General features: G+C 41.4%; 1 protein-coding gene across 1 annotated transcript in view; it reads left to right on the top strand.

Annotated features, from left to right (window-relative positions):
• The first annotated feature begins 1,132 nt into the window (after nt 1-1,132).
• Nucleotides 1,133-25,488, top strand: part of BRINP2 (BMP/retinoic acid inducible neural specific 2) — a 144,378-nt gene continuing 120,022 nt past the window's right edge. The window contains 1 exon segment of the mRNA XM_078156480.1: nt 1,133-1,955. The gene's annotated coding sequence lies outside the window, so the exon portion shown is untranslated.

Here is a 25,488-nt window from a genome sequence, read left to right as displayed (position 1 = left end):
GTTATATAAGGTTCCTCTTCAAGGACCACCTTTCCCTTTCTCCCTTGCTCACAGCACATTTTTCAGCTTTGCATCCTCATTATACGAAGAAAATCCGTCATAATGTAGCCCTTCCTGGTTACAATTAATATTCTTTCCTCACACTTTTCTTTCCCCCCCTCTTCTCCTCTCTATATAAATTCGCAGGCTCAGCAGCAGCACCTGCTTAGGAGGAACAAGGCGGCTGCTGTTCCGATTTCTCCAGTGTGCCTTTAAAAACAAAAAATGAGAGCAAGATCCATGCCCCCTTCCCCCTCCCCCCCCATCGCATAACTAACAGAGTGGAAACATTTCCCCATTCAAAATAAGAGGTGTTTTGGGATGTGTGTGTGCGTGTGTGTGTGTGTGTGTGTGTGTGTGTGTGTGTGTGTTCCTTCCTAATCTGCCCCTGGGATGAAGATGAACAACCCAGTACTCTCAGATCCCTTATCTTCACTTGCTTTTTCCTTATTGATTTGGGGACTGCCTTTGCCTTACTTTTGTCTATCCACATTCTTGAGTCTGCTTCTAAGCTTTGTAACTCCTTCATCTCCCTGAGCCCTTGACTCTCCTCTTTTATTTCTCCCTGCTCATTGCAGTGTCTTTTTTTTTTTTTTGCCAGTGTTTTGAAATAAATGTCTTTCATCTTTGGCCTTATTTCTACAGTAAATATGTTTAGATATTTCAGGAGCAAGAGGAGAAAAAAAGAGAGAGAAAATAGTTGCATGGCCCATCTCCACCCTCTAAGTAAGAAACGGACCTCTGTCTGCAGGAGTTCAAGTTAACAACAACAGAAGTGTGACCAAGACGTTACTATAACTCTAAGAAGATTTGGGCACATTGAATTGCTTTTCTTTTTAGACTCCACCTCTTTTGCCCCAATCTCTCTACACCACCCCAACCCCATGTCAGGCATCTGTCCACCACTTTTTCCAACAAACTGGAAAGTCCCTGCTGCAAATCTGGGAGGGTTAACTGAGCTCTTACCCCAGCCTACTAGCTACCCAAGGGAGGCAGCCGGTAAGATCCAGAGCCCTCCCTCCTGCAAAGCTGGCTAGCCAATAGGCAACTGGAGGGAGTATGACCACGGATCTCATTGGCTGCCAATCTCCGTGCATAAGGAAGAGAGAGGGAGGCAGCCAGGGCAGCATTGTTATCTTAAGACACTCATCTGGTGCCTGAGTCTGCAGGTGACACTGCTTAGGTACGGAGTACCGAGTCAGAATATAGAACACAGGGCTACAGACCGCCTTTGACTCAAAACGCTGAGAAGAACCGGCCCCTCCTTTAGTTGTTCCTCGAGCAGGGGGGGACCTCTCTACTAGTTAACCCACCTATGTGGGTGCACCTGCTGTGTGTAGAGAAGGCAGGAACAAATCAGCTAGCAGCATGATCTCGGCTGAAAGACTGTGGACTTGCCTTTCTCCAAGTGAAAAGCAGTGATTGGGAGGACAAGGAGTGCGAGTCTTTTTTAGAGTTGGAAAAGAAAATTAGGTCCTGGATTTCTCCTCTGCAGAGGGACCTGGGACTCCCCAAGGGGCTGGCTCTGGGCTGTCCTTGCTTTTTCCGTCCTGTCTTCGCCCTCCTGATCCAATCCAGAAGCACTCCTTAACCATGCTTTGGGTTACCGGAGTTCTTGGTGTTCGGCTGGAAGAGAACAGGCGAGAGGTATAGCCGCTCCAGCAGCAAAGGGAAGACAGCATTTGGAAGGGGTATCCGTGCTCTCTCCCATTCTGAAAGGAAGGCATTCGCATTCCCTCCAAATATGGGGAGAGGGGGGAAGCACGTGAAATCATGAAATAAAAACTTTGGAAAGCTGCCACTGGAGATGTGGTCGGTGCTGAAAAAACCCTGGAATCTGTTAGGAATCTCCTCTCAGACGCTCTGGGGCTTGGGAGCAGCTGATACAGCAAGGAAGTCTCTTGCAAGGATTCAAGGTAACTCTAAGCGGGTATTGTATTGAATGGTTTTCTGGTGGTGTTTTGCTGGGGAAGCTTGGTTGCATGTGTATGCGTTGACTGATAAAGGGTCTAATTGCTCCCTAATTGCTGCTTTGGGCATTTGCAAACAGTGGCAGCCAGAGGGGATAATTCCGTTCTTCTTGGTCTCTTAGCTTTCTCCTGTCCTGTTCTGAGCCGGGCTGAAGGCTTCCTGGTTTGAACTAGCTCTAGTCCTTTTACCGCTGCTGCTCCATGGGCAGCCAGATCCCTGGGCATTCTTCCTGACCTGTTATTATTGCCTGGGGTAAGTCTTCAAAGTTAGAACAACTCTCATTGGCTTCAGTGAATCCCATCTTACTGAGGAATGGTGGGGGATGACTAGGTCTATTTGCCTGTTCTTGGTCCATGTCATACTCTGCAAGGGGTAAATAGAACATAGGTTGGACACATGCGATCTCCATTCCTACGGTTCATAGAGCTACCTAGTACGTCTGTACAGTGTCTGTCTATGCCTCCCTCCCTCACTTCCACATTCATACGCCGGAGGAAAGAAATCTGAAGAGGGAACCTTATTAGACAGCAATTCTTCTCCCTAGGGGTGGTGGTGGAAGTCCCACTGATTGAGTTAAAACAGGCAAAGCACCGGAGACTGAGGCAGGCAGCTGTACTGCTCTGAGAGAAATACTGTATTCATTCTAGGATCTAGCAGCTCTCTTCATTCTTGTAATGATCTTCATATATTTATTTGCATGTTACTTTCATGCATGGTCTTCTGGGCACATAGCTGCCTGCATACAGACACAAAGTGCTGTATATGGAAAGAGCATGCTGGCTACAGAATATGCTTGGGCATTACACAGGGCTAGTCGGAGGTGACTGAATTGTTCAGTGAGAACATGAACTTGTGAGCCCAGAGGAGTTCTCCTCTTCAGTCAGCCCTCTGTGTGGTATATATTTATCCAGAGTATATAGACTTAAGCCAAATATTAACTAACAATCAAGCTAATGCACTATTAACATGCTTGAACAGACCCCTCTGTAAAGAACTCTGTGTGTGTTATCCCTAGCCCAGGGAGCCAAGTGCCCTGGAAATTGACAAATGATTTTTTTTTCAAAAGAGGTAGTAATTATCAGAGACTGCCCTTGTAGCTGTGTATTCAGGGCCTTCTGTATCGGGGACAGTGTTATGTCAGCATAAAACAATAAGGAAGAGAGAAGGTGTACTGGGGAGTCGAATGCTTCTGCAGCTGTCTTTCTCCACACATGTGCACATCCAAGTGTGTCCACTCCTTGAACATACTACCCAAGGGCATACAATGCCTGTAGCGACCAATCCAGCAGCTGGGTAGTAGTTTGTAGAATTTCCTTGAAAGGGGGAAGGAAAATGGGGGAAGGGGTTCCAGACTGATGACGTCAGAAGCTGGGAGAGTGATGCTTAAGTAGGTTCTTTTGGATCAGAATCTGGAGATGGCCCTCCTTGAGGGGTTGCTGTTGCGTGTTTGTTATTTATTTATGCCAGAAGCATTCTGAGTTCTCTCTCAACCTGAGTAAGTTGTCTTCTAGCATCAGGTGCAGAACTGGGCAATTCTACCAGGATGGTCCTGAAATCCTATCAATACCCATAATTGCTTTCTGCTGTGCAGCAGAGCGCACACTTTGCTGCCTTACAGAGTGGCCATGGAGAGAGAGGGCAAGGGGGTAGGGAATGGCTTCTGTGAAATGTTGGGGAGGAGGGAAGCAGATTCGGGAATGTGGATTTTTCCCAGTGGAGTTCAGCTTGCTCCGGAGTGTCTGACAGCTTGGTACCCAATAGCCGCAGCCAGGGGGAAGTCTCACTAGTCCCTGGACAATCTCCCCTCTCCAGAATTGAGATGGGGTGCTTTGAAGAATGAAGTGATGGGTGCTGCAAATGTGGCCAGCAAAGACAAGCAGGCAGGCATGGAGTCAGGGTTGGGGAGGAGAGGAGAGGCTATAGAGCGGATAGTCCTGAAGCTCCACTCACAGGGTTTCTGACTGTCTGACTGGGGTGCTAGTGACCATCCAGTACCTTGCCCTGGAGACCCCCCTCAGGAGGCCCCCATCTGGCTTCCCTACAGGTTGTTTACAGAGTATGGCCAGAGGGTAAAGAATATATGGTTCCAGAGCCAGCCCTGCATCATCTAACTCTTCCTGATAACCTCTCCCCAGGCACAGGTTAGTCCTCTGGGACTGGCACATACAAAAGAGCCCCTCTGAGAGAGTGCTCCAGAGTCACTCCCCAGCTCACAAAGAAGAGATAATCTTGAGAGAGTTGAGACACCTGCGTGGGCACTTTCTGCTGACTTGAGATGGCTTAGGATGGAGCTTCCTAAGTTGGAGCCCTGTCTTGTCCTCACCACATCCTTTCTGCCCCCATCTAGCACCACCACCACCACCACCACTGCCCCCCAACACACACACACTGTGCTCTTTGCTTTTGGTAATTCAACTATTTCTCTTAAATAATAATGGCCCCTGTATACATTGTGTGATGGCATCTTTCTCAAAGAGCCAAGAGTACTTTACAGAGCTTAATACTCACACGAGCTTATTGCCTCATTTATCTTTGATTATCCTGTGAGGTAGAGCCAGAGCTGATACTGTCACCTCCTTACAATTTGGAAGAGGGGATGGCAAAGAGAGACACAAAAAGGTTAGATGGCTTGTTCCAGGTGATACACAGAGTCAGTCTTCAGCAAAATGGGAAGTTCCAGTCTGGGTGTCATAACTCCCTCGCCCATGCTGGACCATATTGCCTTTTTATTATCATTTCTTTTAATGCATGTCTCATTTTTTGATGATCTTATCAAAATAAGCAGCTTTAGCTGCTGTTTTTAACTGGAATTGGAGGTAACAATTGAATACAACTTTGTGTTAGAGAGCTAGTGAAACCAACAAATACTTGCTTGTTGCTACAAAGCTTACAAAGATGGAGTCCCTTGCTTGCCCTCTGGGAGCTTACAGTTGGGGAAAACTGTAAAACAAAGATATTAAGTAATGATAACAGTGTAAATTCTAAGCCACATGAAAGTTGCTACTGGACTATACAGGACTGCCAATAAACATGACTTGAGAAAAGGTAGACATAACTTTCAATTGGTGGGATGGGAAGGAGATCCAGGAATGCTGAGGAAGAGGCAGGATCTGTTTTACACTTTGGAGAATGGTTAGAATTTGGACCGAGGAGAATATAATAAGAGGGAGAGTAGCTGTAATTGGTAATAAAGAGAAGGAGGTCAGATGTCTCCAGAATAGTTCTATCCCTTTCAACCCACCTCCTACCCTTCAGATCCTGACAATAAAGTAACAACTGAATTTCAGTGATAGTCAACTTGGAGGAAGCAGTCCTAAGGCCTAGGTAAAATAATTTAGAGGAGGGGCTCTTTAAAAAAAATTTAGAACTATATTTTGTTATAATTGCCTCAGTTTCCTCATCTGTAAAATGGGGATAATAATAGCACCTATCTCCTAGAGTCAGTGTGAGGATTAAATGAGTTAATATTTGTAGCACACTTTGTAAATTGTAAAGCACTTTATAAATGCTAACTATTATTAATAGTAGGATTATAATTGGTTTCCTTGTGATCCTTTATCTTTTATATTATACATTTAAAAATATTAATTCTAGGAAGAGGTCCATTGACTTCACGCATAAAAGGGACACACAAAAAAATTACATGGCATACCATGACACAAGACAATTAAGAATGTTCCCTATTTCTTTAGGCTGTACTGTTCACTGGAATACTGAACTTTGATTGGCCTTTTCCACCTTTTCTGGCCGATGGCCATGTGTAAAGGCAAACAAACAAACACACAAAATCCTGATGAAATTCAGATGATTCACCAATTTCACATTAGGAAATGTCATGGAAATTGTTATCAACTGATAAAGTAACACCTAGAATTTAAAGGCATCATTATAAGTTATCCTGTCTAATTGAAATTGGAGACTTTTTAGAGTGGATCTAAATTTCCCCCAAATATTTCCTTCCCAGTGTGCCTTTAAACCCTATAGAATGACAAAACACTGAGGAGTTTTCAGCCTTAAAATTCTTGAGCATGTCTGTGTGTATAACCTCTTACCTCCCCTCCTCCTTTCCCTTTTAAATAAAACATTCGCTATTGAAATCAAAGTGGAGTAGAGGGAGGATGGAATGGGGTTGGGGGGGGAAGTTGTGCTGTCTTGCTGGCAGCCTTACTACTAGGTACTGTGATTCAGGCCTTTTTCAAGCTAATCTGGAGAGGATAAAATCATTTCTAGTATGAGGGGCAGCTCTAAGGAACCGCCGAGGGCCATGAACACATACAGTGGAGGCAACATCTGGCCTTCCCCTGATCTGGTCAACAGCAGACCTATGACAAGTAGACCTTATCTGTCAAAGGAAAGGTCATGCTTTGAGAGGGCTGATAAAACTGTCACATTCTCCGCATTACTCCTCATTTGATTTTTGGCATTGCATATTCCTTTTGCATGTGTCTCTGATTCCTTGGGTGCTCCCTTCCACTATGGACTGGGGGCTTGTAGCCAGTATGAATATTAATGGGATATATAACTGGTCCAAAGTCACATAGGTTGTAAATTTCTTCATATGGAGAAAAACCTAGTGTCCAAAGTCCCATTCCATTTTGTTTTCTCATCCCTACTCACATTCCTGGAGGCAGGTACTCATAAGTTATTTACATTTTACTGAAAATATTCACTAAAACCTACTGTCTTCTAATGCCCTTTCCCTGTCCAGGCTGGGAAGCCCCCTGCCCTATATATTTGGCCACAGAGGTGGAATCCTCAGCTTTTTATTTGTTCAGTTAGGTTCTTGACAACTAAGTCCTTCTCCTCAATTCCCTCACTCAGCAGTTGATGGAAAGTGTGACACAGGTGGCCAGGTTTGACATTGGTAGTTGGGGCAGCTGATGACCACTGAACACTGGTCCTAGCATAGGAGTCATGGGACTGGATTTGACATGGTAGCTTTGTCATTTCTTACCTGTATGACCTTGAACAAGTGAAATGGCTTGTTTGTTCCTTAGTTTCCTCATTTATGAAATTGAAGGGGATGGCAAAGACAGGCACAAAGAGGTTAAATGTCTTGTTCCAGGTGATACACAGAGTCAGTCTTCAACAGTCTGGGTGTCATAACTACCTTGCCCATGCTGGACCATGTTGCCTTTTTATTATCATTTCTTTTAACGCATAGCTCATTTTTTGGTGCAGCAGCTTCAGCTGCTGTTTTTAACTGGAATCAAAGAGTTTCAATTAGATGACCTTTAAAGTCCCTCTAGTTCTATGATCTCATGAGCCTATTGTGGGAAAGGCACTCTGAGAGGCACTGGGGATACAAAGAAAAAAAGGCTCAGTACTTGCCTTCATCGTTGTTCAGTCATTTTCAGTCGTGTACAACTCTTCATGACTCTTATTGGGGTTTTCTTGACAAAGATCAAGTGGTTTGCCATTTTCTTCAGCTCGTTTTACAGATGAGAAAACTGAGGCAAACAGGGTGAAGTGACTTGTCCAGGGTCACATAGCTAGTAGGTGTCTGAGGTCATATTTGAACTCAAGTCTTCCTGACTTTAGGCCTGGTGCTCTGTCCACTTTGCCATCTAGCTGCCCTACCTGCCCTAGAGGGGCTTGCATTCTATATGGAGGGAAGGAAAGAGGAGGAGGGGATATGACACATGCACAACCACGTGTAATTCAGTGTAGAGTGTGGTGATGGGTACAAAGGACCAGATAGCTTTAGGAAGTTTGAGGAAAGAATACTGTAATATGAATGGGGAGTGTAGGAAGGACTCTAGATGTTTTTCTAATATATAAAGAATCACTTTACTATATTTGGGGTTGAGTCTTACAGTGTCATGGCTTGGAATTTTCATCACTCAATCCTTGAGTTTCCCTTGAATGTTTCCTCTGCCATTAAAGGATCTATGGACAGTTGTCAGTCAACAAGCATTGATTGTGCCAGGCGTACTGAGAGTATGAAGTCAGGCAAAAGAAAGACAGTCTCTTCTCCCCAAGGAGCTTCTAATTTAATGGAGGAGAGAGCAAGAGGAGGGGCTGGTTCCTACATAGAGTCATGGTGGTAAATTCCAGAGAGTCAGATGAAGAACAGAGAGAAGAATGCAGGATGGCTAATCAGGACCTTTCCCAACGTGGAGATCTGGGAAGGAACTTACCAGTGGGAGAAGGGGAACTTGAGGTGGAGAGATGTTCCAAGATGAGGGAATTTCTAGGATGAGAAAGCAGCTGAAGCATGGTGGTCCAGAGAGTCAGAAGTAGAACCAAGAAAGGGATTAAGACTGGTGTGTTTTCCCATTCCTGTGAAGTTTTGGATGAACCCATAAGTTGTGTGGGACAAGATGGGTGCTCTGCTGTTTTCTAGTTTCAAGCCCCATTTCCTATAAAATGGTGGTTATGTAGAAGACAAAAGATACTGAACAATGGAGGCTAGAAAGCTCAGAAAACTATGGCCTATGGAAATTTAGGCAGTTTCACCCTCCTGAAGCTAAGATTGAGGGAGACTGATGTAACTCAGATGACTAACCTTTCTGTCATGTCTTCAAGCTAGAGTTCAAAAGTGTGTTTTTGACAGGGTCACCTGAAGTCTTGAGAATGCATGTTGAAGAATAAGTGTATTTGATTATAGACTTGGAGCTAGAGACCTTAAGAGCCATCTCACCTCATCCTCCATATTTGACTGATGAGAAAACTGAGGATCAGACTTAAGTGACTGGCCCAAAGTCACTAAAGTGGCAAATCCAGTACTCATTCAACTCCATGATGTTTCCCATTGCTTACTATATTGCTCAATCAAACAAGAATAGTCAGGATCTATACTCGGTGCCTAAGATACAAAAATAAACCAAAACAAAATCCCCTGCCCTCATTGACTCTATCTCTATCTCTTTCTCTCTCTCTCCTCCTTCCCTTTCTCTCTCTCTCATTATATATTATACATTGTATATATTATATTATATTATATATGTGTAGAGACATTCTAACACACACACGTGCACACACACAGGTACACACACACACACACACACACACACACATTTAAGGTAAACATGCTAAACACAAGGTGTAACCACAAGTGTTAGTGTAGTTTAAGCTGTTAAAGAGTAAAACTACACTAACACTTTTGGCACATCCTATAAACGCAAAGGAAGTTTCACTAGGGGTGGGGAGGGAAGCTTTAGGGTTAATCAAGAAAGGCCTAGGAAGAAACTACTTCCTTGTGATCTTTGTGACCTTCTATTTGAGAATGAAAATTACCAAGATAATTCTTCTGGGGGACTCACACCTCAAAGGATGACCATTCTTGAAACCAGGTGTGAATGTTTCACCTAGAATGTTCCCTCCACTTTCCCTTGAAAGTTTGTCCTCTAGAGTAGATAAGAAGTGGATAAAATGTGAATCACTAAGGAAAACCATTGCTTTTTGGTGAAGCTTATACTTTGGTAGTTTTGGGGATGAGGCAAATAGGAATTGAGCTGAGGTGCTAAAGAATGAAGGTTCTCACTTTTTTAACTTGTGTTCTAAAAAGAGGAAAGCTCACCAGGGTGAGATACAGCTGCTGAATGCTACACACTGAGCCCTGGTCGATAGTGCATATCTCTTTGAGGAAGAGCAAACAATTCATTATATGATAGCACCAGGAGCCAATTTTTCCCTTCTATGAGAACAATAGCTAGAGGTCCAAGGGTGCAGAAGCCAATAAAGACCCTTTGGCAAGCGGCTAAAATAACTATGAGTAGAATTTTCTGTTATAACCTATTTAGGCCCAATTTGAATGTAGGTACACAAATACATGCATCATATGTACAGACTGCATGTTGGGAATGACCTTGAATAAGGTGACCAGACTACTTAGTTTATACAGCTTAATAATAACAATAATAGACATGTTGATAACATTTTGAAATTGACAAGGAATTTTACATATATTATCTCATATGACCATTCTAACAGCCTATAGCACCTAGGTACTATGAATCTTACTATCACCCCCATTTTACAAATGAAGAAATTTAGACTCAAAGAGGCTAAGAGACTATATAATTTGCCAACAATCTCAAATCTGATAAATGTCAAGGGTAGGGGATATGAACACATTTTTTCCTTACTTCTGGGGCCATAACTCTATTGACTATAACCCTAAGTCTCCCAGTGTGGGTTAATGAGGTGTCACCAGAAAAAAAAAAATCTCAAGTCAGGCTCTGAACTAGAATAATTTTTTAGTAGTACATAAACTATACAGTACAATTGACTTCATTTTGAATAATCAGAACCAAAATTAGGATACTCTATGAACTAACATTGAGTGAATCTAAGCTAAGCTTGTTGAATGGTAATTCATCAAATATGTTACATTACTTTTAAGTTTCTCTACATTTTAGAATCTGGCAGCCCTTTCTTGCAGTAGGGTGATGACCAACATATTGCAACTGAATCCAAGGTGTTTTTGTTTGTTTGTTTTTGTCAAGAGGGACATCTCAAGCTAAAGAAAATCAAAGAAAGGAACACTTTGCTCACTGTTGTCAAGACCCTTTTTATAATTGAGCCTATTACTTCATGCCAAAGGTATGAGGCTTTAGTATCCTTTAATTTGAGGGGTACCAAGAGATCTACCCAACAAAAATCCGCCCCACCTCAGTATTGGCTCTGATAAAATGCAAACATGAGGGTGATGGAAGGAGGAGGTATAGGGAAGAAATTAACACTAACCACATTTATTAGTTCCCTAATAGAAAGCAGTGTGATTATATGTGGAGGAAATGATACACAAGACAAGTTAGTAAGTACTCATGGAGGAAAGGGTCATGGAGAAAATTAGCATGGATTACTGCCCTGGCAAATAGACCAAGTCCAGGTTGTCACCGTAAGAACCTGAGGCAGTGAATAATACAGTATGTGTGTATAGCAGAAGTTTGTGTGTTGGAGAATATAGGTGGAGGTCTCTGCAAAATGGGAGGAAGTCATAGAAAGATCAGTTGAAGGGGAAAATGAAGACAGATGTCACAGTTTTGTTGGAAGCTCACATTGCATCAACCTCTCCCTTAATCCATCTCTCTCTCTCTCATATACCTGTCACATTGTGGGTGTTGCATAAAAGTTTAATAATATTAAAACTGAGTGCCCTCAAGGGCCTCTTTGGAACTGATCCATCTTCATCTGGCCAATTCCCACAAGGTTGTAAGCCCAACAACTACGTTCCTGCTTTGCCATCCATACCACTTTAAACTCTTTCCTACAAACAGCGTGATGCTGAGATAACTTGAGAAAAGTAAAGCATCCTAAATATAGCTAGAAGGCTACCAAGCATAAGCAGAAAATCATAAAATTTTACATTTGAAATGGAGCAAGCAGACGGATGGCCTGATATAATTCTGTGGATTATGGGAGTATAGACATAGAGCTAGAAGGAATCTTAAAGGTCAGTTAGTCCAACTTCCTCATTTTACAGATGAGGAAACAAGCCCAGAAACCCTTAAGTACCTGCCCTAGGTCACAGACTGGGAAGTGATGGAGCCGGGACTGCAATCAGGTCTCCTGATTCCAGATCCTGTGGTTTGGTTTGGTTTTTCCGATAGGACAGTCTGCAGGGAGTAAAGTGTACATAAATGGGTTGGGGGAGGGGGAAGGTTTAAAAAGAAATCAGGGATTGCATTTGTACAAGCTGTTTGCTTCCTGTGTCTGGAATGGATTTCCCATTCTCCTTTGATGCTTTATAGCCTTGCTGTTACCACCATGAAGCTACCTCCCCTCACCGAGCATTTTCACTTTCTCCTCAACCTTTTAACCTTTTCAATTTTACCTCTATAATGTACTTTTTAGATTCTAACCTTGGTTGCATACAGGCTTGACACCCTGCTAGATTGTAAGACCCTTGCAGATAGAGATTACACCATTTTTCAGTTCTTAATGATAGCTAGAAAGGCAGTCTTGTACAGTGGGTAGAGAGCATGCCCTGGAGACAGGGAGGCCTGTGTTCAGGTCTCATTTCTGTCACCTGATGGCTTTGTGATTCTGGGACAGTCACTGAACCTTCCAGTAAAAAAACTCTCCAAGCAATGCAGGCCATTCTTAACCTACAGTGAGTTCCATCTGTCTGTATCTTCATGCTTTTGCATAAGCTGCATCCCATGCCTTCTCCCTTTAAGATCTTCTGATCCCTGGTCCCAGTCAAAGCTTACCTTCATGTGCTACTTGCTACCTCCTATGTGAAGCCTTTCCCGATTCCTCTTGGTAGCCAGCCCACTTAATTTTTATTGACTTAGAATATTTTGTGTTTAGTTACACGTATGCAATGGAATGTAAGTTTCTTGAGGCCCTGGCCTGTTTCATTTTGTGTTTCTGTACCCCGGGTGTCTACCATAGCACCTAGCATGTGGCTCGATAAATTGTTTATTGAATAAATGGAAGAAAATGGGTTCGTGTTTAGTTTGTAAATCAAATTGCATTTTAAAGGAACCAAGAGGTCTTACTTTTACAAATTTAAGCACTTAAGATTATAATTTGTTGAGCAGATGCTGATCTGCATTGCTTTCCTCATGCAAATTTCCTTACATGAATGAAATTATAGATATGACCAAAAAATAGCTGACATTTATAGAGTATTCTAAGGGTTACAAAAGCATTTTGACATACATTTTCTCATTTGCTGCACACTATAGTCCTGGTACTGTGGGTATTGTTCTTCCCATTTTACAGATGAATAAACCAAGACTTATAGAGGTTATGTGACTTGCCCATTATCGCACAGCTAAGCTGGGTCAGAGGCAGAATTCTAAACTAGATCTTCCCTGACTCCAAATTCAGTAGTACAGTATCTACTATACTGCACTGTTCTTTGCAAATCCTAGGTGCTTTAGCAAAATGCAGAGACAGTTTTACATTGCCAGCCATTTGAAAGTCAGCTGGGCATTGTCCAGTGATTCTTTGGATGAGAGAGAGGTTGATGGGTAGTTGTCATCAGCATATACTGAAAATGATCAGACTCTCTTCAATGAGTCAAAAACTTCCCAAGTCCCTGAAAAGCTTGGAGTGGGGAGTTGCAATAATGAGGATAAAATCAATATGAGAGGCCAAATCTGAATGAATCAGGAGTGGAGCAGAGGGGAGGAAAAGCAGCAGGAAACACTGGAGTCACTGACCACAAAGCCCACCCAGGTAGACTGGTTCATCCAAGTGATGAAAAAGAAGACTACAGAAGTGCCCTGCTCTTAGGAGACTTGCTTAGTAAAATAGATAATAAATTTGTAGCTCTGAGGTCAGTTACCTTGTCTACATCCCTTCATTTTACACATAAAACAACATATAATTAGAGTCAAAGAAATTTTTGTTTTGTTTACAAAAGAATTCACAATAGTATTCCTTTCAAATTAAGACCTCTTGGTACCTTTAAAATGCAATTTGCTATATAAACTAAACAAGAACCCATTTTCATTCATTCAATAAACAACTTATTAAGCTATGTTTCAGTTACCAAAACATAATATAAAACAGGCCATGGCCTCAAAGAACTTACATTCTATTGAGGTCATACAATATGTACACATTTAACTAAATACAAAATATATTTGAAGTCAATAAACATGAAGTGGGTTGGCTACCAACTAGGGGAATCAGGAAAGGCGTCGCAAAGGAGGCAGCACAAGAGGTGAGCTTTGACCAGAACCAGGCATCAGAAGAGGGGGAGAAGGAGTGCATCTCAGGCATGGGATACAGCTTATGTAAAAGCAGGAAATGCAGATTAAACTCACTGTAGGATGAGAATAGCTTAAATTGCTTTTTTTTTCCCCTTGTCATCATAGCTGCTCCTTTTGTGCTGCCCTCCTCAGCAGTGATGCAATGGAAAAGACTGTATTTGGACATGTTGGCCCTCAGCAAAAATTGTCCTCGTCCAGCATTTGTCTGGAAAAAAAAAAGTTTCCTCCCAGGTGTTTGAGTCACTTGCCTGGCAGAACTGCAGATGCTGCTTTCTCCAAAATTCCAGCGCCTTCCTCCTTTCCTTCCCCCAGGCCCTCAACCTTAGGGCCTTGCCACCAGTGGTAACAGGACCCACCAGTGGGAATGGGAAATTGTGCATCTAAAGCACTGGGCTAGAGAGACCCCAGTTATTGGCTCAATAAGCTAGCCTTTCCTCTCCTGTGAGAGGAAAGGAAGTGAGGAGAGGAAGCCCTCTTTTAGGGTAGTATCATGAGCCCTGCAGCCCTCCTTCCTCATGCTAATCTGACAGTCTTGAGATGGAGTTGAATGGAGAGGGGAGAGGGGAGTCCTTGGAATCCCCTTGAGGAACAGAAAGGCTGAAGCACATCAATTAGGATTGCAAGGGTGGTTGATGCTCCCTCTCTTCACTCCTTTATTCAGCCATTTAAACATACTATAAATATGATGTCAGTCTCAGAGCTGGTAGATGAGCTGGATTTGGGGAGGTGATAGGTCTGTTTTAGGCTCCCTGCCTTCTCTCTTGGTTGGTTTGTTTGTTTTTTTCTCTCTCTCCCTCCCTCTCTCTTTGGGGGTCTGAGTTACAAAGCTGATAAAGCAGTTGCAGCATCTTTGTTAGGGAGGCCAGAGAAACCTCTATACACTAGAGACCCCTAGAGGCAGATGACTTTGTTACAACGCACCTGTCTCTGGACCAGGAGGCCAAATTCCAGAAAGGAAGATGCTTGGGTGTTTGAGTGAACGCCTTGGTGAAAATGGCTCTCTCTGGGTAGCTTGGGACCCTGGAGTGCACGTTGTTTATTGCAGCTTCTTTATCGTCAAGATTGGAGGTGCTCTTTATGTATGAGTGTGTGGCAGTCGTGGGCACTCAGTCATTTGTCTTTCATCAAAACCATCTCTCACCACATCTTCCACAGGAGAGGAAAGGAGATGAGAGCTAGAGGTGAGCTGGATTAGAAAGGGTGGCTAGGTAACATTGTTAGAGTTTCACCTTAATCCAGTCTTGAGCAAGATTGTAAATTTTCCTTCTCAACTCTGCTTTTCTTCCTTGTCTCTCACTTCCTCCTCATTCTGCCTAGGAATCAAGGCTGTGGACCCTCAGAGTTACCTACCCTTATGGGAAATCATGCCTATCATTTCTCCCTTCCTCTTTTACAATTTAAATTTTCTCTTTCTCTTTTTTTTAATTTCCTTAGACCTTTGATCTTTGTTAACTAATGTGTAGCTAAAGTATTGGTTGCTGATAATGAGAGTGTGATGCCCTTCCCAGAAAACTCTAGAATCAGGGGCTTTGATTCAGAAGTCCATTCCTTGTGGACTTCCCATCAGTCTACCATCTGTGTGACTGTGGGCAAGTCATATAACCTTTCTTGATCTTATTTTCGTCTTCTCTGAACTGATTAAGCTAGGCTTGATTGGATTCATTTCAGTTTAACAAGAATTGATCTCAAAGGTCCTTTCTACCTCCAAGTCCAATGATCCTTCTGTACTTAAACCAAAGGAATTAATTTTGCCTGGATGTTTCAGCCACTGTCACCAGCCAGTGGAGAGATGGGTTTAAGTGAATGTATTAAGGGAAGGAGCAAAGGGAAGGAGAAAAGAGAGATAACTCTCTTCCTTCAACACTGTCAAGTCATAGTGTTTATTCCATCAAACATATGGGTGCATGGTTTCAACAACATTTTTAAGGACAGAAGTAATAAAGTATAAGTGTAAATATTAGGACCAAAGCATGTTATTATGAAGGACTCACATTTACAATTTAAAGTCCCAGAATCATCAATGGTTTGTGCCACTGGGGCATTCTCTCTCCCGTAAGCATTGTGATTGTTTGAAGGAGGAGGATCTGGAACGCATTTTGAGACACTGCCTAGCTGTGGACTTTGTTTGACACTAATGATACTCTCCCCAGGTGCTGGGACTTAGAGTCTCACATCAATTCTTGATGTCTGCACTCTAGTTCTTTCAACCTTCTGCTAATTCTTCCTCCTGTGGCATTTCTGTCTTGCCTCAACCCAAGCTTTTTCTTGTTCTGAGCTTCCTGTGGCCACTAGAAACTATAGCATTTGAAAATATGTGTGAGTAATTGGTCTAGAATTGGTTGTTTCAGTAAAGGCAATGGACTTCTTGCCAGGTGACAGGCATTAGATGAGATATTATATTTGGTTGGCTTCTTCAAATGCATTTCACAAATATTGTGTATGAAATGGAGTTGGCAGTGACTTACAGAGACTTAATTTTGGGGAAAAAAACAAGAAAACTGCCTGTTTTTGCTATGTAGCACATGGACTACAATTTTTAAAAATCCATCTTCATATGAAGGAAAATGGGCTAATTTTGAAAGAATTGACACAGGCCATATGCACATATGGTAATGAGAGGTTTGCTTATGCAAACATAACAGAATGGTTCAAAGCAGCAGGGACTAGGCCTTCAGATAGGTGGGACTCTCCTAAGATTTCAGATCATACCTTGATTATGTGACATGGATCAGTAGAAAAAACTCTTGGATTTTGGAGTCTAAGAACCTATATTCAAGTCTCTGGGCCTCAGTTTCCTCATTTGAAAAATGAGGGAATTGGACTTAGGTGACCTAGGAAGTCAATTCCTGTTCAAAGTCTGTGATCCTATATGGAAAACACAGGGTTGAGAAAGCACATCTAGTTGGTATAGCAATTTGGAACCTTTTCAGAAAAAGGAATTTAAAGCTCTCTCCAATGCGGCTCTGGCCTCCCTTCCCTAGTGTATTGTACATTTACTCCCTTTCAGGCCTACGAAGTTCCAGCCAACAGGGCCTACTTGTTATCCCTAAGCCTGGCACTCCACCTCTCACCAATGTGCCTTTGCACAGGCTGACCCCCAAACCTGGTATGCATTCCTCCATGACCTCTGCTTCTCAGACTCCCTAGATTGCTTCAAGGATCCCTTTCTTTGCCACCTCCAATTGGAAGCCTTTCTCTTCATCCCTGAAGGTGTTAGTACTCTCTCCCTCATCCTCTGCAAAAAAATGTTATTGTTCAGTTCTTTCTTCATGATCCCATTTAAGGTTTTCTTGGCAAAGATTCTGGAGTGGTTTGCCATTTCCTTCTCCAGTGTGTCCCCATTTTACAGATGAGGAAACTGAGGCAAACAGAATTAGGGACTTGGGTCACATAGCCAAGAAGTATCTAAGGCCAGATTCAAACTCAAAAAGATGTCTTCCGGATTTCAGGCCTGACTCTCTCTCCACTGTGCCATCTAGTTGTCCTTCTGGAAATTTACATATATATTTACATAAATAGGCAGTTTTCAAAGGAAGATACCTAAGCTATCAACGGCCTATGAAAACTTTTCCAAATTATTAGTAGAGAAATGCAAATTAAAGCAGTTATGAAGTTCTATCTACCTCACACCCATCTGATTAACAAAGATGACAGACCAAGAAAATGACAAGTTGGAGGGGCTATGGGAAGACAAACCCTAAGGCTTCGTTGGTAGAGCCGGGAATTCAAACTGTCATTCTGTAAATCAGTTTGGAACTATACCCTAAAAGTAACTTAACTGTGACCCAACTGGACCACTTCTAGGTCTTTATCCCAAAAGGATCAAAGAAAGAAGAAAAGGACCAACATGTACAAAAAATATTTATAGCAGTTCTTTATGTAGCAACCAAAACCTGGAAATTAAGAGGGTGCCCACCTATTGGTTAATGACTAAATAAATTTTGGTATGTGAATGTAATGTAACATTATTGCATAATAAGAAACGATGGAATGAACAATTTCAAAGGAAATTGGGAAGACCTCTGTGATCTGGTGCAGAGTGAATTGAACAGAGCTGGGAGAATAATTTACATAATGATATCAACATTATGGAGGAAAAACAAGTTTGGAAGACTTTAAAACTCTGATTAATAAGCGAAGAGTCCAGAGGACTGATGATGAAATCACACCACCCACCTCCTGCCAGAAAGGTGATGAGCTTAAAATTCAGAATAGGACATGCATTCTTGGACATGGCCAATGTGAGAATTTGTTTTCCTGGACGATTCATCTTTCTTGTGAGGATTTTTAAAAACTGTTCAGTGGTGGTGGTTAGGGACAGTGGGGGGGAGAAGTAATAAATGTTTACATAATAAAAAAAAACTTTAAAAATATGTTGTAAGAAATTTACATGATAACTTTATTATATTTTTAAAAGAAAAAAACAAGTTGTACATAATAGATTTGCAGTTTCATGTACAATCATCGTTTTATTGTACTATGTTATAGAAGTGCTTATTTTATTCCATAAATTGAAAATAAAATAAATTTTAAAAAAGAACACTATTTGTTACGTATGTATACATATGTATGTATATGTATATATGTATGTTGTATTCCTCCAGTAAAATTAAAGCTCCTTGAGGGCAAGCTATGTTTTTCATTTTGTCTTTGTATCACCAGTTCCTTGCACATAAGGTGCTTAACAAATCCATGCTGGACTGGACTTTATTATGATTGACTATTAAAGCCCTGAGTTCAGTGTATAGAAGACAGACATCTCCTGAATTTTACAGAACTCTTCTTCATGGGAAGCATTGCCCAGTGAGGAAGGGAAGGAGACTAAAAGTGAATAGTTTTCAAAGAAATTGCCTCTATTTTTCAATTGATAAACAGCCAAAAGAGCGCTGAGCTGATGGGATGTGCGGCCCTGGAGTCACTCTGGCTCCAAGTTACCTCGAAAACACTGCTGACCCTCTTTGTATTTCTATGTCCTCTAATTTGGGACTGCAACAACAGCAGCAGCAGCAGTAGCAGCAGTAACAGCAATGATAGCTAGAATTTATATAGCACTTTAAGGTCTGCAAAGTGATCTCCACATATTATCTCATTTTATCCCCATAGTAACCCTGTGGGGTGGGTGTTGTTAGGCTATTCATTTGACAAATGAGGAAACTGAGGCAGGCAGAGATTAAATGACATGCAGCTGGGAAGTTATCAAATTCAAACTCAGGTCTTTTTGACTCCAAGCCCAGTGCTGGATCCATTGTACCACCTGACTACCTTTAATTCCTTTTTAAGGATATCTTTTCTGGGATGCTGTGGAATCCTTTGGCAAAAACTATTTAAGAATCGTTGTTAAGAGAGTTTCCCCTGTTTGAAGCCGACCCTCTTTAGGCGCAAAGAGGGTGAGAATTCAAAGGTTTGACATTCAGTAAGAGGCTATGGAAAGTTCAGAAGAGATGTGAAATCCATTTTAGTCTGATGTTTTCCCCAGTCCGTGCCCCAAAGCTTCTGACTATGGGTTTAAGTAGGCCGGGCATTGAGCTTGCTTTCAGACTGACAGCACATGACCTGCTTGGTTCAAAAGCAGCACCTCCATTTTTTATTTTATTTCTTTTATTTTATTTCCAGTCTAGATTTAATTAGCACCTTTGGGAGGGGTAAGAGGAGTAGGAAGCAGAGCAACTTGAAAAAGGTTTATGTTTCAGGTCCTCAGGACTCAGCAATTTGACATTCTAATCCTGTTATTTCTCACCTCAAACTGAACAGTCAGCAAGGTTGGTTTTTTTTTTTCCTTCCCATAATTCATCTAGCTATTGAATTTTCCTTCTCACCCTCTACTACTAAGCTCCTTTTCATTCGTCTCTCTTCTTTCTCTCTACTTCTGGCTTCTCCAAGGATGCCACAAAACCTCAGACATATCATTTTCCATGTTGGAGGGAGAAGGGGGTTACTTTCGGGCAGCCAGCAAGAAGTTTAATGTTAGATTCGATACCGCGGCCCAACCCCCAAACATAACTATGAAAGCACATAAGTAAGTGGTAAGAGCTTGATCATAATCTTGGCTTGACTGCTCACTGTCTGTGTGGTCATGGGCAGGCCATTTAACAGCTCTCTGGGTCTTTGTTTCTTCATCCGTAAAATGAAGGTTTTGAACCAAATAACATCTTTCAAGGATTCTTCTATCTCTAAAATTATGAAGTCAATGGCTGCCTTGCCAATAACTGTGTACTTGAGCTAAGGAGAAGCATTACACATTTTTGACTTTGTTTTCTTTTTTGGTTATACATGGGATGGATATTACCTCTTTAAAAAAATAAAATGGATGATTAGAGGGGAGGAGATAAATATTTATCATTTGTTCTTAAGGAAATAATAAAAGGGGTTTTCACCTAAAAGGTCAAAATCTTCTGTACTTTTTATTTTTATCTGCTCAAGTCCTCAACAATTCCACTGGGTACTGTTTTATCAGGAGACGTCTACTTCATCCTTACAAACCCTTTACCTCACTCTTCCATTCCCTCAAGCTACCATACTATATATCTTCTCTCTTCTTTTTCCACAAAGGACCCTACACTCATTGCTTCCACTTTATTATCTTCTATTCAATTCTCAATGTCTTCGATTTTGTCTTTTTGGCTTCCAAACCTAGCACTCAATTGAAACTACTCTCTCTAAGGTCAGCAATGATATCTTAATTGCTAAATCCAGTGGCTTTTTCTCAATCATAATTCACTCTGGGGAGGCAGTCTCAAATTTATCGTCATCAATAAACAAGTCATCATCAAGAAACTTAGGTGAAATCAGAGTTTCTAATGTGATAGAGAGCTGGTCATAAATCAGAACACATCAGTGTTCTGATTGAATAAACACCCCTTACCCCTAGGATGAAAGTAGTGTGGTGTTAGGATAGAATAGAATGTTGACCTGGGAGTCAAGAAGACCAGGGTTTGAGTCCTGACTCACCACATCCTTTCATCTCCCAGGGGCCCAGACAACTCTCTCCAAAACTACACATTTCAGAAAAGGTGTCCATCTGCCTTGTTAGAGAGGATGCTTTTCACTTTGAGCTTTCCAGATTGATGACACTTGTCTGGTATAAAACAACAAAAAAAAGTTCTCCCTGCAACTTTAGATGCTTCTGACAGCCCTCTCCTCCGTGATTACTCTCTTCTCCCTTGGCTTTTGTGACATTGCAATCTCCTGGCTCTCCCCCTCCCGGTGCATGACTCTTCAGGCACTTTTGTTCCATTATCATCTGCCTACTCCCTCCTTAGCAGGCTGTGTCCTCCACTTCAAGGTCCTGGGTCCTTTTCTCAGCTCACTCTAGACTTTCTCTCTTTGTTTTCTTATCTGTCTGAAGGATTTGCTTATCACCTCTGTCCATATGATTCCCAAATCTTTACCTCCGGCTCTAATCTCTAATACCACACTGATATCTCCTGCTTCACACGTCACAAATGGAACTCATCACCTTTCCCCCTAAACTTGTTTCTCCTCAAAACTTACCTATTTCTGTCAAAGGTGCTCCCATCCTTCTAGTTCCCAGCCTCATTATCTTGGAGTCATCTAGACTCTGCTCTGTCCTTCACCCTCCACATTCAACCAGCTACCAAATTTTGTAGAATTTGGCCTCCTCCAGTCTGTCCCCTTCAGTGCATTTCAGCCCCTCCTCTCCTAGTTCATCCTTCTTCTCCTAGTGCTACTGTACTGGCCTTGTAATTGGCCTTTTTGCTTCCAGGCTCCCTCCATAATGATTTATCTATCCTCCAGCTGCCAAAATAATCTTGCTAAGGCATAGGTGTGATCATGTCACTCTGATATTAATAAACTTTTGATATTTTTTAGGGTAAAATGCATTCCCTTTCTCAGTCTGTCCCATAAGGTGCTTTCCAATCTGAGTTTGACTTACCTTCCCAGCCTTCTTCCACATTCTTCCTCTACATTCTAGGTAAACCAGATTGCTCTTAATTTGACACTGAATCTCCTATGATGGCTTTTGCATATCTATTCCCCCATGACTAAAATTCACTTCTTCCTTATCTCTGTCTCCTAGAATTCTTGTTATCTTTCAAGGTTCAGCTTAGGTGCCACCTCCTCTGTGAAACCCTCTGTTGTTATAGATCTTTTCCTCTTCTATTTTTCTTCTGCTATATTTATTTGTGTGTACATGCTGTATCTCCCCCTTACAGACTATAAGCTCCTTGAAGGCAGGGACCATTTTATCATATCTTTGTATCTCCAGGGCCTTGCACATTGCATGCACTTAACAAATATTTGTTGATTACTGTTTAAGCTAGGAAAGAACTGGTATTATTAGTAATGATAATATTATTATTACTTACTATTATCAATAGTAATAGTGATAGCTAGGTTTTCATAAGTACTTTGCCTAATAAAGTACTTTCTTCCTAATATTCCTATGAAGTCAGGAGTGCAGTTATTATTATCCCCATTTTATAGATGAGGAAACTGAGGTTGTCACTTGCCCATTTTCATATCATAAGTAGATGTTAAATGCGCAACTCAAATCCAGGTCTCCTGACACTAAGGTGTAGGGTCTTTCCATTATACTGTAAGACCATAAGGGGCCCAGCATGAATAACTAGAAAGGACCTTAGCTTCTGAGGCAGCATGGTATAGTAGGGAATGGCATAGATTTCAAGTCAGCTAACATGGGTTTAAATCCCACTTGCTACCTGTGTGGTCTTGGATGAGTTGCTTAACCACTTCTGGGATTCAGTTTGATCATCGATAAACTTAAGTGAGATCAGAGTCTCCAAGGAGATTGGTTTTCAGTACCACAATGGTTATTGAATCTGTGAGTATCTCAGTTTCTTTATCTGTAAAATAAGAATAATACTGCTTAGAGGAAGTACTCCCTGGGAATGTTCAGCTTTGTTAATGGTACTGGAGTAAAGGGACCACAAACTGAATTTATGTGATTCTGATATGTTGAGATGGAAGGGCTCTCTAATGCTTATTGTAAGCAATCCTGGATATGGGGCCTGATGAAGAGGGAGCAGATAGCAGCATCCATGGGATTTCATAGTATCTGGTGGCCAGGTGACACAGTGGATAAAGCACTGGGTCTGAAGTCAGGAAAACCTGAATCTTCAGGAAAACGCTGTGTGACCCTGGGCAAGTCACTTCACCTCATTTTGCCTTAGTTTCATCATCTGTAAAATGAAGATAATAATAGCACTTACTTCCCAGAGTGTTTGAGGATCAAATGAGATAATATTGGTAAAATGCCTGATACATATCTGGCATATGGTAAGTACTATATAAATGTTAACTATCATCATCATGCAATCTCAAAGTTGGAAGGAAACTTGACGGTCACTTAATCTACATATATCTATAACATGAAACCTTTACATGAAGCATGAGGCTTTCTCTTTCCTATTGGTCAAGTTTACATTTCCTCAATCAATCAGTAAACATTTGTTAAGTGCCTCCTATGTGCTAGGTACTGTGTTAAGTGTTGGGGATACAAAAAAAAAGGAAAAAGTCTTTTATATAAGGAGTTTATAATCTAATGGAGGAGCTTACAATCTAATGGAAGCCCAATGATAGTAGCTTAAAAACATCCCAAGGGTTCCTCATGATGCACCTCCTAAGCTCTCACCTGTCATAGTTTATCCCAGCCCTACTAATGGGTAATCTAGCTTTGTTTTCCTGTGATAATATCACAGTCTGACCAAGTCATGGGAACTTATGTAACTTGTTGATGTACTTGTAAGACTATGAGCTGTAGCAGTATTTTTATCGTTCAGTCATTTTAATCACGTCCAACTCTTCATGACTCCGTTTGGCGTTTTCTTGGCAAAAATACTAAAGTGTTTTGCCATTTACTTCTCCATCCCATTTCACAGTTGAACTGAGGCAAACAGTGACTTGCCCAGGGTGACACAGCTAATAAATAAGCATATTTTCTTTCTCCTTAAATCTGTTTCTCCTTCTGATTTTACTGTTTCTGTCAGTGACACCCGTGTTCCTAATCTCCCATGTTCTTAATCATGGGATCTTAGAATTATAGTTGGAAGAGAGCATAGGGGTCATCTAGTTCCTGATTTTATAGTTGAAGGAAACAAGTGTAGAGAGGTTAAGTAATTTATCCATGGCCATACAGTTAATAAGTGACAGAGGTGGTATATGAACCCAGATCCAGTGGTCTTTTTTTCTGCACTATACACGTTGTCTTTTGATTATCTTGGGGTTATCATCAGTTTTTCCCTCTCCCTCACCTCTTGTTTCCCTTCTCCCAATTGCATCTCCCCAAACCTAAGTCTCCATGCCTTTGGACTGTTTAAGCCTTTTTACTGTCTGATAAATGGAGTATTTTATATATATATATATATATATATATATATATATATATATATATATATATATGTATATATATATATATATATATGTAAAATATAAAATCATATAATATATGATATAATGTAGTATTATTGTACAATTATATAATACAATGTAATATAACAATATCTATCTGTCCCTTTTCTCTATTTCCACTCAAAACCCAAATATAGTCCCTTGTTACCACCTGCTCAGACTAATGCATTAATCTGCTAACTGTCATTCCCCATTTTACCTCTACTCCAATTTATCCTTTAAAACACTGCCAGAATGATCTTTCTTAAGCAAATGTCTGGTGCTGTTACTTTTTCTTTTCAGAAATCTTCCTTGGTTTCCTATTCCCTACTGGGTAAAACTCATGCTCCTTTTTCTGACTGGCACTCAGTCTGATAATACCCTTCCTTTCCAGCCTTATTATCATTTATTCCTCTATTTGAAACTGGACCAATCTCTATGCCATGAACATGTCCCAGGTTTCCATGCCTTCATACCTTGTCTCACCCTGTTCCCTATGTCTATAATGTCTGCCCTCCTGCCCTGTTTTGCCTGCTGAATTCATACTTATCTTTTATAGCCCCAAAGAAATATCACCTTCTCCACCACTCATTCCCTGATTCTTCCTACCAGTAACAACTTTGCCCCTCAGATCTCTCACTACTCTCTGTTTTGTAACTTTCTAATAAATAGATCATGTCATGTTCGGTGTCATGCTTTCTGTGTTGTAATCTTATCTCCTAACTAAATGTAGGCTCTGTGACAGCAGGGACCAAGTCTTATCAGAACTTTCTATCTCCTCTAGTGGTATGCACATAGGAAACACTTAAGACTTGTTGAATCAGCCGAGCGGCCCAGTACAACTTGGTTCTGTTGCAAATGTGGAAGCTAAGGCCCAGAAATTGGAAGACTGGCCCAGTCATTTAAAGGATTATAAAAGTAGCCCTACTTCAAGAACCAATCACCCAATATATAAGGGGCAGAAAGGATGGAATCTGTGGTCAGAAAGAGTAGAGGAGAGAGTAAGAGTAGATACATTAAAATAAAATTGGAAAGGGCTGCTCCCCTTCTATTCCCATTCTTGACATCCACATCGTCCAGGTTTGTTTCCTGCGTCTTTCTATAGCTGAGCAGAGAAGCTAATCCGAAGTCACCTCTTCTTCCTGTTCCTCATTGAGTGCCCTTCCTCTAAAAGAAAATGCTTGTGGTCCTTACCACCTGGCTGGCACACCATCCGTCACCTATACCCAGAAACATAACGATGTATCTGCTCTCGTTTTCTCCTGCTTTGTCAAGATCTCCCTCTTCATGGATGTGTTCCTTTTGACTCTCTGAGCCCTTTTGCTGTGTGATAAGGGGGATACCCAGTGGATGATTGTTTCAGTCTGAGCTAAATACATCAACTGGCAGAATGATTGTTCTCTGAACCTCTGAGAATGGGGTATTGTTACCCCTC

This window comes from Phascolarctos cinereus, unplaced genomic scaffold (assembly GCF_003287225.1).
Source record: "Phascolarctos cinereus isolate Bilbo 61053 unplaced genomic scaffold, phaCin_HiC Scaffold_5;HRSCAF=322, whole genome shotgun sequence".
NCBI classification, from domain to species: Eukaryota; Metazoa; Chordata; class Mammalia; order Diprotodontia; family Phascolarctidae; genus Phascolarctos; species Phascolarctos cinereus.
This window is presented reverse-complemented; position numbering and strand designations above follow the sequence as displayed.